Source organism: Falco punctatus (genome assembly GCF_963210335.1).
Source record: "Falco punctatus genome assembly, chromosome: 8".
Classification (NCBI taxonomy): domain Eukaryota; kingdom Metazoa; phylum Chordata; class Aves; order Falconiformes; family Falconidae; genus Falco; species Falco punctatus.
The window spans coordinates 58,379,885-58,394,633 of record NC_137588.1 but is presented as its reverse complement, the minus strand read 5'-3'; the positions used below and the strand labels follow the sequence as shown (position 1 = coordinate 58,394,633).

At 43.9% G+C, this 14,749-nt stretch overlaps 1 protein-coding gene across 3 annotated transcripts in view; it reads left to right on the top strand.

Moving 5' to 3' along the window:
* The first annotated feature begins 2,820 nt into the window (after positions 1-2,820).
* G3BP1 (G3BP stress granule assembly factor 1) overlaps positions 2,821-14,749 on the top strand; it is a 23,639-nt gene continuing 11,710 nt past the window's right edge. For 2 of the 3 annotated variants that reach the window (XM_080399412.1, XM_080399413.1), the window contains exon 1: positions 2,821-3,075. The gene's annotated coding sequence lies outside the window, so the exon portion shown is untranslated. The remainder of the gene's footprint in view (positions 3,076-14,749) is intronic. The other variant, XM_080399411.1, reaches the window with a different exon arrangement.

Sequence of the window (14,749 nt, the reverse complement as noted above, 5' to 3'; positions counted from 1 at the left end):
GGCGGCGGGGCGGAGGCGGCCCGGCCTCCCCGCGCAGGGCCGAGCCGAACCCCGCAGGGCTGAGCCGTGCCGGCCGCCCTGGCCCCGCAGCCCCGCCGAGGCCGGCGTTTCGGAAGGTTCTGGCAGGTCACGCGGTGGGCCAGGAGCCGGTGCCAGCCGCGGAGGAGCCCGGGGGGGCAGCGGGAGAGCAGCTGCGGGAGGTTTCAGTGCACCGGGAGCTGGCACGGCCATGGACCGGCTCCAGCCCAGGGGCTGCTCAGGCATCCTTTGGCCTGGTCTTTAGGCTGACCAAAGTGCTCCCAGTAGCCTTTTGGGGATGGCAGTTTGATTCTTAGGATATTTGTTGCTGAAACACATCCCTGCGTCTCACGGTTACGTTCCTCTTCCCATTTTTCTGCTACTAAAGGGCTGCCGCCCCGTGTGAGGAGACGCAGCGGGGCTGCGGCCGGCCTGATGCCATCCGCTCTGGAGGAAGCCGGAGGTGGGAGTAGGGCTGAGGCCATCAAAAGGCGTGAGATGCCAGCAAGGGTTAAGGAGAAAGTGATGGAGAAAGTTTCTAGTGGGTACAGATCCCAGGCTGCTCCGCCTGCCTGATGGGCTGGGGACAGGATAGGGATCCGGTGGCTGTGTGAGGGAGATGGGAACAGCAGCCCTAAGGATGGGGCAGGAGGTGTGAGGGTCAGCTGGGCTGCTTCAGAAGGCTTGGTCCTCTTTGTTGAGGTTTTGAGGTTTACTGGTTTAGGAGAGCTCTGGTAGATTGAGTTATTGAATGAGGGAGGTTTGTGGTGGGGGTCTCTACTTCAGAGTAACTTGAGAGAAGGGATGCTGGCCCCTGGAGATGTTTGTGTGTCTGCTTTGGGGTAGTTTGTTCATTTTTTTCCCTGGCTGTTTGGCCCTTTGAAGGCGCATGGACCCTTTCTTAAAAACTTGAGTCAAGGTGGAGGAGGCGATGGTGTGGGCTGGGAGCAGCTTGGGTGCTTCGGCAGGCTGTGGGTAGCCAGGAGAGGAGACAGTGCGGTACGTCGGGGCTGAGAAACGCTGGCAGAGCTGTGTGGGGACGATGCTTCCTCACCATGTGCTGGGCTTCAGTATCTTGCTGTTAAGTAGCCTAACCTGTAGCAGGAAAAATAGTCGGGGTGGTTATGGTTATTTGCTACCCCACCAACTGGAGCTGCAAACCGGGATGTCGGCTGCCCTTGGCTAACCCGTCCCCTCTCACCGCGTTGATACTGAACAGGCTGAGCCCCTGCCAGGCAGACTGAGCCCAAGAGGATGTGAATGCCTTTCCTACTGAGCTGCCATTGCACGGGGGGAGTGAGGGCATTTTTTTTTAACATGCATAGGACCCTGTTGTTGTACTAACCTTTTTATAAAAGAAGAATTATCTGCCCCCTTGTTGCTCTGGGGAGAGAGGTCTAATATCCCCCTGCCAGAGTTTATTTTGGATGGCTGTTGTGCTAGGTCACTGGTCTCATGTTAAATTTTGTAAAAGCCTGCGCTACTGATTTATGAACTGGCAGATTGCAATGTGGCTTAGTCTATAAATAGCTGGGGTGTAGGGGGGGAAGGACATTAATGCTGAGCATGGCCCTGTGCCAGTCCACTGACTGTATCTCTAGCTGCAAGGGATGGCAGGGAAGGTTTTATGCAGCATCTAGGGATATGGTGGTGGGGAGGAAATCACTTTTATAGAGTGAAATGTACCTCTGACTGCTTCTTGTCATAGATACATTTGGGATGGGATGTGATGCAAATAATGGAAAGCTATGGCCTTCTAGAATCTGGCTGGCTCACGTCGATTGCTTCCTTTCTATCCTTGGGCTCTCTAGACCAGCACCTACTGGTGAGGAAGGATCTGTGAACTTTGAGGGCTTTCTCCTCCTTTGTGGGACTGCTTAGGCCTTGCAAGGTGGGTTAGAAAACATCCTTGCTTGGCTCATCTTTCCTCTGGTGCAGACGATCCATCTGCCAGCTTTGCTCGGAAGTTGTGAAGGAAAAGCAGCCTAATGAGTCTCCCGGCTCTGCCTGGGGTCTCCCACGGCTGGGCAGGGGAAGCCAGCCTGTGTTTCTCTGGCCTGGAGATGGTGACCACTGCCTTGCATGAGTGGCTGGGCCCCTTTCTGGTGGAGGTGGCCTCGGCTGCAGCCCTGCACTGGAGCCCTTTGTCATGAGCAGCTTTGTAGCCACCCCACCGGCAGCTTCTGTCAGGTGAGTGGCTCTGTGCCGGGATGGCGGGTGCCCTGGCCTCAGGCTGGGTGAGCACCTGTGGCCCTGGCAAGGCTGCAGCAGGGGCAGGAGGTGCCACCATCAAAGAGGGAGGCCACGGCCTGCTCACTGCTATGGGTCTGAGGCCCTACCCGTGGGGACTGTGTGCTCCCGTGCTACGGGTGGCCGGGCCTCGGCACACAGCACATGGCCCCCCCGCCGCCATGTTGGGCGCCGTCCCCTTCCCTCCAGCAGGGGGTGGTGCCGGGCGCGGAACGCCAGCCCTCGTGGCGGGCTGCCTGTCCCTTTAAGAACGCCGGAGGTGGCCTGTCCGTCAGGCCCGCCGCGCTCTCCCATTGGTGGCTGCGCTCTGTGCCGCACAGAGGGGCCGCCCCGTTCTATAACGGGGTTTACCAGCACTTTCTCAAGGGCGCTGCTGTGCGGCTCAACCACACTATGGCGTCAGACCTGCCCCGCCCTTCGCGCCTGGGAGCGCGGGTAGCGTCGTCCTATTGGCTAAAGGGGAAATCTATTAGGTCTCGTCCCACCCCATCAGCGGGAGACCTATCGTCTATTGGTTCTTCTAGGTGTCGGTCACTCTCACGGCGCCGCGGAGCCTGGCCGCATGGTTGGTAGCCTGAGCTGCCTCTCAACTCTTCGCTCGCCTTTTTTACTGCTGTGGGCCAACTAGCATCCGAGTGAGGGCTACCGCCGTTCTCTGATTGGCTCGTTTGGCTCCCGTTGGGGTAGGCTGCGCACCGGATATATCTAGCCGGCGGCAGAGCACGCCGTTGCGTGAGGTGCTTCTCGTCCGCCGGGCAGGCCTGTGGTGAAGCGACGCCTCCCGCTCCCGTCCCACTCCGCCCGCAGGTGAGGGGGAGGGTCCGTGGCTGCAGGGGGAGCGGGCGGGAGCCACCGGCGGGGTCCCGTCCTCCCAGGGACGGCTGCAGGCCGCACACACCGGGCCTGGCCTGAGGTGCCCCCCCCCACCCCCCTGGTAGGCCGCGGTCCGTTGAGGGAGGGGGGCTGCCGGTGTACCCCCGCGTTCCTGACGCTGAGGTGGCTCCCGCTGTCCCGGTCCCGCTTGCGGGGCCCGCCCGGTGCCGGCGGTGCTTTGTGGCGAGCGCCCTCCCGTCCGACCCCGTGGCTGGGCTTTCGCGGGGCCCTCGGGCGGGAGGAACCTCCCGGGCCCTCGGAGAGGTGCGGGGGGGTGGGTGGGATGGGGCGCTGCTCGGCCAGCAGCTACTTGGGAGGGAGCGTTATTTGCGGGGGGAGGGATCGGCCGCTCACGGGCCTTCATTGTGCGAGTCGAGATGTGGAGCTGCGAGCTTTGTTCTCGGTTTTACGGACTGTTGGTGGTTTTTTATCCGCTGGCTTTGTGTTTGTGGGTTTTTTTTTGTGGCGCCTTTTTTTTTTTTTTTTTTTTTTTTTTTTTTCTTTGAGGGGGTTGGGGTTGGGTATGAGACGACCGAACGCCTGGTACGTAGTTGTGAGAGCCCCTTTCAACAGTCGGTAGTAGCTGTAGATTGAAGGAGTAATACTGGGTGCTTACATAGCGAGGGTGTCTTTCCCGGTTTATCATACCGTAAGTGTTTCCCTGGCTCCAACTTCGTAGATCAAGGGAGTCATAATGCGAGCAGAAGGGGAGTGTGTATCTTACTCTGACTTACCGCATGACCTTGGCTGGATCCGAGATTAAGCTAAGATTTAAATGTGAAGTAGTGCTTGTATGAAGACTTTCCAGCCTCTTGTAAGGCCCTAAATATACTTGCTGGAGGAAAACCAGAGAAAAGGTTTCCGTATATCTGTCGGGTACATTTTAGTCTTGATCTGGATGATCTAATATGATAGGAATTCTCAACGGGTTTACCTGGTGACCTGTTATGTTAAGGGTTGCGTGAATGTAATAAGTATTCTTTACAAACAAACCGATAGTTTTATTTTTTGTTCCCACGATTGGTTGAAAGCAGCATTTGCAGCAAGCCGCCATGTTTCCAGTGGATGCTATTTTTGTCTAGCCTGTGCTCTCACAGCCAGGAGTGACAGCTTCAGGAAATGTGGACACCACTATCAGGCTCTGAAGGCTAATGCTTCCAGGTGCCATAAATCAAACGTAGAGTGTGTGTTGGATTGGCCTTAGTCAGTAAGACTTTTTGGATTGGTGATGTAAAGAGAAGGGAGTACAGAAGTTGACAGACAAAAACTGCGTTTCAAACCTTTTTTGAAATCTTCCCTTTGACCAAGTTTTCACTTTTATTGCTCCTCTGTAAAGAACAAACCTAATCATTTTGGTAAATAGGTAGTTCTGTAATACTTCTGTGATACTTCCGTGATGCTGGTAGTAGCATGTTCACATCCTGTGAACTGAACTCACCTTTTCCTGGAGTGTTTCAGTCAGTATAGTTAATGTTGAGAAACTGTGCATCTAGCTTTGGAGAAAAAAATAATAAAAAAACCCTCAGTGGATGGAATATACAGCTAGTCTTCAATTTAGCTATAAGTATTTATGTGCTTAAGGTCTTACGTGTTAATAGTTGCAGAGCATCTTTATGATGATCTCCCAACTTTTTTTATAGCATCACATGTTCAAGGGACTAGTTTGCCTGAAAGGCAGTGTTAAAACGTGCTAGGAAGTGTAATTATACAAAACTTACTAGAAAAATAATCAAATCAACATTGCGACCTTTGCAAATGTGTATCTTAAAATTTAAAAAAAAAAAAATGTTGTGTACATCAGGCGCTAAGTAACGGACTCCAGTTCTTGACTTAATGTGAATTGGGCAATTGCCTTTTTTTGCTGGGTTGTATTCTTTTAAGTGTGAACTCCTTAAGCTGAAGGATAGAAAACATAAGTAAGATAGAAGACCTGGTGGTCAAGATTTCCTTTGTGTGGGTCAAGTGTAAACATCAGGATGTTTTGTAGGAATTCTTTGCATTTGCAGTCTAAGAAACAACAAAAACATACTAGAAGACTTGTTTGTACTGGTCTTATAATGACCACTGCTCTACTGTTCAGTTTGCTGCTGGCACAATAGTGTCAACGGACTTCAGCACAACTGATGATACTTTTTTTTAAGTTTGAATATCTTAATTTTAAACATGAAATCTTTATGCACCTGATGAAACAGCAAGTTCTTTGTTGGTTCAGAAAAAACTAGTGTTTTGTTTTTCACCTTGCTAATTGTAAGTTGAATACGTACAGAGGAATGCTTTTTAATGAAAGTAAAATAAAGCAAAGATGATGATACTCTTAAGTACATACTGATATTTCTGTTCATAACAGGAGTACTTGTTGAGAGAGCACTCATAAGATTAGTATAAATGGCCTGTTTGATGAGTTAGAAAACATTTAAATATTATGACCTGTGCCTTTTTGTCTGACTAATGTGATGAAAGAAGAATCTGAGGAAATCAAAGTAGAGCAGGGCTCTAGCAGGATGGTGCTAGTTGTGCTGGCTGTAGTCTGCTGTGCTTGAAACAAACCAAAGGTGAAAGTGATAGTTTTGTCTATAAAACTGGATACTTTTTTACAGGTACCTAAATAAAATTTCCACAATTGAAGTAATTATTAACTTTTTGCTGAAATTGCTAATAGACTTGATAATCTTCAGCTACCTCATTGAGTAGTGAAAAGAAAGAAAAAAATTAAGATGCTTGATATTAAACTACTCTGAAAGACTCCCTAAAACTTTGCAGGCAGTGAATATTATACTGGTCTGAGGTCCTAGTTTTGCTATATTAAGTCTGGACCTCTTCCAGAAAGGCATAGCTGGTGGAGTGCTGCTTTCAGAGCTAGGAGATTGTGAGCTGTCAGCTATGTACAAATAATCAGTTATAAACCTGATTACTGGCTCAGGCAAATGTGAAATACTGCATTCTAATATGCTAGTGGCCATCTTCTATTTTCTTCTGCGTTGCCCTGTACTGTTTTCTTGTTTCACTTATGACTGCTCTTAGGCTGACTTTCTGTTTTGTTTTTAAGTGTTTTAACAATGCTGTGACGGATCAGTCTTGAGTGCTAGAATCCAGTCAACATATGAAGGTTAAGAGTCTTCTGTGGCCAAAATGGGTAGAGGTGAAAGAGTTCACTCTCTTTACAAGTATCCGTTGCTTGGCATGCAGAAAATATTTTGGTAAATTTTAATCCTGGTGATTTTAATCCAAGTGGGAATGAGTTTGAATTTCACTGTAATGTCTGTGTAGCTGGGTGTTCTAATCTGCTTCTTCTGACTGCCTATGAGTAACTTTTGCTTTTTACTTTAAGAAGCTGCAGTGGAGCCAAATGGAAAAATTGCAGACCTAAGAGAAGACTGGACCTGCTGCCAACTTCATCGAGTTGTTGGAGCAGCTCTTGGATGTCAAAACAAAACCTGTTCTAATGGCAAAATCATTGGGTTTAAGTAGCTACTTCTATCACTGACTAGTCTGGAGAGCAGCATAGGCATAAAGCTGACTTTTACTCATTTTTAAAAATGAAAAATAAATAAACCATTCAGGTTAGCACTATCCTACTACCCTTTAGGATGAAATTTGCATGGTTAAAATGTAATTTTACAGAAATTTTTTTCTGATTGTAGGGTAAAAGGTTGGAATAGGTCTGGTTATAAATGAGAAAATCCTTTGCCCAGGTGTAGGAGAGAGCCTGTTTAGAAAAAATTATTTAGGATTATTTTAAAATAAGTGTAGGAATATTTCTGTGAATTCTCAAGGCTTTGGGTTTTGTGAGAGCTCAGATTTTCAAGAGGAGTTCATCTTGGACTTCTGTCAAATCACAATGGCCACTTTTTTTTTTCTGTAATGCTAAATGTAACATAGCTATCTTTCTGTGACAACATGAAGTTTTACTAGTTAGGCTCAGGGCAGATCATCTTGGCTTAATGTTGCAGCAGGTCCCTCTACAGCAGCCTTGCTTAACTTTTTTTCAGTAGCAAGATTATTTCCAGTTTTTCCTCTGTCAAACTCAAGCAGGATATGAACAGTTCCCAGAACTGTTCTAATATTAAAAGGAGAGGGGATGAGACATGTTCTATGCATTTTTGGAGCTCTTTACTTAACATACCTAGGTATAGCCTCTCAACAATTGAGAAACATACTTCTGGAAATGCACAAAGGAATTCAAAGGGATTAGTGCATGTAGACTATTGTGACTGTCTTGCGGACAGCTGTTATTGGAGGAGGATTACATTGTCTATATATGCTTCAAAAATAAAAATACTGGCTGACCTATATGGTGAGACTTACTGCAGGTGAAGTTGTTTCATGAAAAATCCCCAAATAGGGACTGAGCTTCAGGTTGTACTTCTGAGATTGTGTGCAAGTGTGTTTTTAATGGCAGTCCTCCACAGAAGGAATTTAGCAAAGTAGTTACCAATCCAGGGCTCTCTCCTTGCCTTTTGGATATCTAGAAGTACCAGAGATTAAGATTTCTAATTTGGTGTTCCAGTATTTCTTTTTTTTTTTTTTTTAGACAATAAAACTTAAGTAACAGGAACTTAGATTTGTGTGTTTAGTTCTAGGTCTTCCACCTTGCCTACGCCGTTTCACTTTTGTGTAATGAGTAGGAAATTTCTGGTGACTTGTTGAAAGAGGCAGAGCCATATTGAGACATCTGAGAACAGAAAAGAAAAAATTCACTTCCCCATCATAAATCTATATATAGTGCACATTGTTGAAACAAAAGTAGGTAATAAATGGCATGTGTAACTTGATGTGATGATCTGTTTGTAACATAAGAAAGGACAAACTTAGGTATGTGTAGTTTTAAGTTTGATTATTTTTCTCCTGTGACACGGTACAGAAGAACTTTCAAAAAACTAATGCTAAGTGCCTTAGCTGCAGTCTAAAGGGGGACTGCAGATTTGGCTACTGAAAGGTGACCCTTGCTGGATCATAGGCATGAGGCAGCTGTTCCTAAAACCTGTTTCTTGCTGCTAATTCTAAGCAAGGACTCCAATACTTCACGCTGCTTCTGCAGAAATACTACCCTTTTCTTTGTATTGCTAGTTTTTGTGTCACTTAACAGAAGTGATGGTTGTGTGATACAAAGTAGAAAATCGGAAGCCAGTTGAGACTGCTTTAAAAGGAAGAAAGAAAGAAAAAATCCGAACCCACACTAAAATAGGCCCAGCACTCAGGGAAAACAAAGCATTTTGAAGGGAGAAGAACCCAAGAAAAACAGCTTGATGAGAAACTCTTTTGATATCACTTACTTTTTAAAACCAAATTTTTAAGATTCTTCTGGGTTAGTTTCTTTTTTTCTCCCCTTTTAAAGAGGACCTAATTTGTTTTTTTCTTTGGACCCTTATGCTCTTAACTACAGGAATTGTATCTAGTATCTTTTTTTTCCCTTCCCCAGATCAAGTCTTTACCGTATAGGTATAGATGTTGGTGTCAGCTACCTTAACTTATGCTTTAGGTAGTTGTCTTTTGTATTGTATTTCTCAGCTTTTGAGCTTAATGCTGTAGGAATTACATTTCTCTGAAATGGTGGGTGTTCTTTTAGACTTTGAATAATAGCAGTAGAAATCTTCAGTTGATCTGTCTTGCTTGGCAGAGCTGAACAATACAAGAAGCACAGAATTTTTGTCTACAAACTGGCAGACTCCATATCCATCAACTTGTGGATCACACTTGGGTTTGTTAGCAAAAACACAGGCTGACTTCTACAATGACAGCTCTTCTGCAGCAATTCATGGTTTATTTGTATTCTTACAGTGTTTAAAGGGCTGTGCATTGCTGCTGAGTAAGGCTTCCCATCTGCCACTGGCAAGCTGAGGGGTTTTTCAGTACTAGCATGGGCAGTATTGAATGTAATTTTTAATTATTTTTTTAATCTTGTAGTGAACATGTTTTTCTTGCATTTAAATTTGGATTGATTGCTTGGATACTTTGATTAGAGAATATTTAACTTTGTTTGATTTTTCTTATCTGTCTGTTGGTGTAATGTCTAGCTTTTCTATAGTGTTCCTCATCAGTATGTCTCAAATAACTTTAGAAGAGGGTTCAGGTATTGCTCTGCCTCCCTGCAGTGCAGCATCAGGGTAATTAAGCACAGAGAAAGCTGTTTGCCCAAGGATGCAGCATTGTGGTTGCTGTATGATTACAGTATTGGGTCTGGCTGAGCCCCATAGCAGCCCTCAGTGCTGCGTTTTGTACTGGTAGCTGGAAAAGTGGTGATACCGCCCCGGTGTTTTGGCTACTGCTGAGCAGTGCTCGCACAGCATCAAGGCCTTATCTCAGACCTCCCACCCACCACCAGTAGGCTGGGGGTGGGCAAGACCTTGGGAAGGGACATAGCCACGACAACTGGCCCAATGGGATATTCCATACCATGTGATGTCTGCTCAGATACAAAAGCCAAGCAAAATGAGGAGAAAGTGGGGGGCATTCGTTATTAATGACATTTGTCTTCTGGAGGAACTGGTACCCATACTGAAGCTCTGCTTCCTGGGAAGTGGCCGAACATTACCTGTGGATGGGAAGTAGAGAAGAACATCTTTTGTTTTCCTTTGCTTCTGCATGGGTGACTTTAGCTATCGCTTCACTAAACTGCCTTTATCTGGACCCACAAATATTTTTTTCATCTTATTTTCTCCCCCTCTACCTGCACACCCTGAGATTCAACTGAGGAGGGGAGTGATAGAGCTGCTTGGTGGACACCTGGCATTCAGCCAAAGTCACTCCCCCACAATTATTTTTTTTAGGATCCAGCTCTTTATAGCACCCTCAGGTACCCTATGAACTTTGGAACTGCATGTCTTTGTAGGTTGGGTGGTTGTCACATGGTAGACACAAGTTGCTGTAGTGAATGAAGAAACAGCTGTGTTAAAGTGGATCTGGATCCTCAAACTTTCATTAGGTGTTGGTTTTGAAGATGATCAATAAAGGCTACTTTCTCTCCATGATATGTCTAGCACTTCATACTGCTCTGATCTTGGTTGGGTAGTGCGGAGTGCCTGCTTCTGGAAGTGTACCTTATGGACTATCTTAATGTTTCCAGGAGATACTAGTAAGAGTTGAATGCTGGTGACCTCACCACTTGTTCCAGTTTGATCTTCAAGTATTTCATTTTTCATTGTCTAAATTATCCCATCGCTGAGCTTTCAGGCTCTGGCTTCCAAGTGTCATGCCTCCTGTGAAATAATGCTACCTTCAAGGTAACTTCTTTCAGACAGAATACTTTCCCTCTGAATTTGTCAGAATGCAAAGAAGTTGAACTGGTTGCAGGCAGACAACTGTCAGTAATGGCTTCTGTATAAAATACAGGCTGTATTGCTGTGAGAGTTACCTGTGACATTGTCTACTTCTGCATCCAGTGGGAGGCCAGTGATGAGACCTGTTCTTTTAAAGGAGGTTAGTGTTTTGAGACTTTGGTTGCCTACTTATTTGAGGTGCTTTTTCAGCACATCATAATTTAGGCTTGGGGTCAACAATTGGGTGGGGTTTTGTTTTGGTTTTTTTTTGTTCCTCACAGGTAGTTAAAGCTAAAGCTCTGTTAAAATAAAGGTATCTGGTATCTTGTAGCATTTAAAATACAAATTTTCTTGAAAAGGTTTACATTAACTACTTGAGAGCTATCTGGTGTAATGATATAAATCCCCAGTTGAGATGGGCACTGGAACGTGCCTAGTGTTGCAAGCTCAGCTTGTTTGTATTTCATTGTTCACTCTGTAATGCTCTGTAGCATAGCTCACACAGGTACTAGCTTATCTTTTTATTATTTTTTTTGCTTAGTCAGCAGCACTAGCAGATGCTAGTCAAGTGAAACGTATGGATTGTTGGAATTAAGTGGAATTGTTTTGCTTTTTAACTTTTAATCTATATCATGCCTGTTGGAGGCATATTAGGAGTTTTCTTTTTACTGACTACTTTTTTTTTTCTTGTCCAAAGCAGCAGTAGTAACCATGTACAGATAAAAGCTTTGTAGCTTTGAACATGCTCACCTGTTGCTAAGCAACTTGGAGAAGTCCCAAATGACACTTAATTACGCAATCCTATTAACTATTGACCAGACCTTTAATGTCTAGCAAAATTGTTGTTTGCCAGCTTTGTAGTATGACATGCTTGGATACAGTCACCTCTTTTCCATGTGAGCTTCTCTGGGTGTTTCTTAAGTTTTCTGAAAGCCTTTTTATATTCAGGAATTAATTGATATCAAAATGAGGGATGTAGAGTTGTGTGAAAAGTTTGACATTCTGATTTAGAGGGGAGAAGTATCTTTATCTGGGTAACATAATTTGTACTGTGAGAGTTGCTTTTGTATACTTAGAGGTAAAGTTATAGAGGTGAAAGATCTGAATTATATTTCATAAAAGTTGTTGGAAACAGTCTAATAGCTCTATGATAACATTTTAGTTGGTTAACCCTGTAATTGAAAGGATGAGGAGACAACATGATTGTTTTGGTACTCTGTAAACTCTACCAATTTGTAGAGATGGACAAGAATATTGTATCAAATGAGTCTCCTTATAGCATGCAAATAGCCAAAAGAGAAAGTGTAAACTTCTGTATGGTTGTTCCCTGTATCTGATGTGTGATATACCAATCACAGAACTATAATGCGTTGTAGTAACTTTGGGGGTTTTGAGATTGTTCCTTTTACTGAAATAAAAGTAAAAAATATGGAAATTAAGATGGCCGAGAACAAAGGCATAAGGATAATGTTAAAAACAAACCGTGGCCTGTTTAGAATATGCTTCAATGTAGATTTTAGCTTACCTTTCTGTTAGTACTGACATTTTGCTTGACAGAAGATGTTTAAAATTGCCCCATACTTCAGGAAGTAAAGTTTGGGATTTTCTGATTTCCGTATTTTATTTCTATGGAGTCTGGTCCTTTGGCTTGTTACATCAGGCTAAGTGGGTTCTGCAGTCACTAGCTGCCCTGACAGCCTGAACATTGTGTGATGTATATTGGAGACGTTTTCTTTCTTGTCTAGTAGAATTAAGGTTCAGACTAATACTAACTAGCACTGTTAGGTGTTCTTTGAGTCTATTATTTTTCTGAATACTAATGTCCACAAAACAAAAAATGTATAAATATGAATTTGCTAATACAGAATTTACATAACTGTACTTCAGAAATTCGTGCCTAGCATTGATTTTCTGCCAAGTAGGAGCATTGTAACAGATGGTGGAATTTTCCACCACCCAGGTGATAACCACTGTAAAGGAGGTATTTGTCTTCCTGTAAGTCTCTTGGCTTAAGGAAAAGGCTCTGTTATGTGGCAGAACTGTTCTAGTGTATTTGTTATAACTTGAATTACTCAGTTTGTCTTACATATGGAGTAATATGAATGCATCTTTATGAATGAATCTTAAATTGTCTGATTTTCAGCTTTTCCTGTCAATTTTCACCCTTTCATCATTAACTCGACACAAAAATGTGTGGATAAGCTTCTATCAGGAGTAATGTAGTGACGGTTCAAGCATTTGGTACTACTATGCTCTGTGCAGTAGAAATGCAGTATAAAATACTTGCAGTTATTCTTAGGTCAAGGAATAGTGGTGTAATAGATTACTCATGAGCAGTAGGGAGCGAAACATCTCTCTGGGGATGCTTGGCTTCTATCATTCAGGTTCTTCTGGCTGGAGGACAAGAACAGATGGTAACTGGCAGCGTAGCAGCAGGTGCAGCAGGAGTAAAAACAGATTGTTGTCCTCCGATTAGGTCATGTAAAGGTTTTTCCCATTTCTTTTCAGATCCACTTAGTGAGAACTGGGTACTCTGCTATTCCTCTTTCAACATTAAGAGTTAGTTCTGATAGATTTTTTTTCACCCTTAGCAGTAGGGAAGTCCTTTGATTTGTTTTTTAAAAAAATATTTTTAATTTTTAGCAGGTAAATGTGACAGACATAATCAGCACAAGCCACTTTGTCTTGTGAGCTTTCCCAATGCTCTGCTGAACAGCATTGAGGATGACATGATAGTGGGTTAATACAGGTGAGGACTCTTTCACTGAAGAAGAGAAATCAGCAAGAGCTTTTTGCTAAATGAACAAATGAGACTTGTGTGCTGCAGGTAAGAGTTTACTATTGTGGGAGGATGTCAAGCTTCGTACATTCATATTTAGAAGCAGCTGGAGATAACTCTCCAAAGAGCCCCATTCAGCACTTAACAGAATTGAGTAGAAAACCTGCCTGTTTGTTTATAGAAATAAGCTTGAATTCCAGGGGAAGCTAGTCTTTACAAAGAAATTATATGTTCCTCTTGCAGCTTCTCCACCCTCCACCCCAAAAAACAGGAAGAAGAGTGAACAGGCAACATGTGCTTGCTCTTGTCATACTCCAAACAGTGATCTTGGGGGACTGGCTTTCTAACTGTAAACTCGGAGCACAGAGGCAAGTTTTTTAACTGTTGTGGAGCAATTAAGTCTTGCTTTTTCAGTTAATCTGACTGGATCTGTAAGTGCAGGTCTTGTCTGTCTGCAGTTTCTATTCCTACTGCTTTAGGGTTGTCCTGCACCTCATAATGATAGAGTTTCCCAAGTGCTCGACAGGAAACAAATGAGAAAATTGGCAGTGGTACCCACAATTGTAACTTTACTTTACCTGTGGTGTTTCTTCTCATCTGATAATATTCTGTGGGGATCTAATTTAACATGCACTGAAGGCAAACAAGCTCCTATCTTTGAGGTTTTGTCACTTCGGACTGTGCTTGGTCTCGGGCATCTGTCTCCATAACACATTACGCTTGCAGTTTGAAGGCTTCTTCAAAACCACAGATACTGCAACCTTCTTAAAATGCAAGTGGTCTGCAGAATGTGAGCACTTACTGTGGGCCAGACCCGATCATGGAATATCACTTTATTTCTGCATGGTTAGCTCTTGAAAATACCCTCAAACAACTGAAAGCTTTTGAACGTATTGAAAAGCCTTTTTCCATTCTAGGTCATGTTTAATCTTATTTTTTCGGCATGTTACCATGTAAGTAATATTTCCTCATATGGAGGGGATACACACCCTTCCTACTGAAAGAGCAGGCATTCAATGTACACATCCTCTGGAGCCTGTCAGATCTTTCTCACATATATTTAAAAAAATACTTTGCACTTATTTTGAAGCTTACAGAGTGGAAAAAAAACTGTGATTGTGTTAAAAGCAGAGCAAAACATACTGTGTATATGAGTTATAGCAAGTTTTGTTGTCATATTAATAGTGTTCTAGTTAAGTCTCCTGTTTTGAACCTTAAACTGCATACCTCCCAGGGTAGGAATTTGTGTACTGTATCTCCAAATGAGCTAGATGCAGTGTGTGCTGATCACTGCTGGGAGTTCAGGTGTGATTACAATCTCAAATACATTATCTGTATGTTCTGCCAGTATGGTTAAGCATTGTCTTGGATCTTTTGTTTACAGTATGTTGGGTGTTAGACCACAGTTTGAAAGATAAGGAATTTGCCAGGTTGACTTGGACTTGGCTTTATCCGAAATACCAGCTTCCATGTCATCTTTTTTGTATGTTCTTCTCTTTGGGGTTTGAAGTTTCTGTTTCGCTTTTCTGGTACATCCAGCAGTCTGGTTATCTTCCTTGGCCTGCTATGGTGT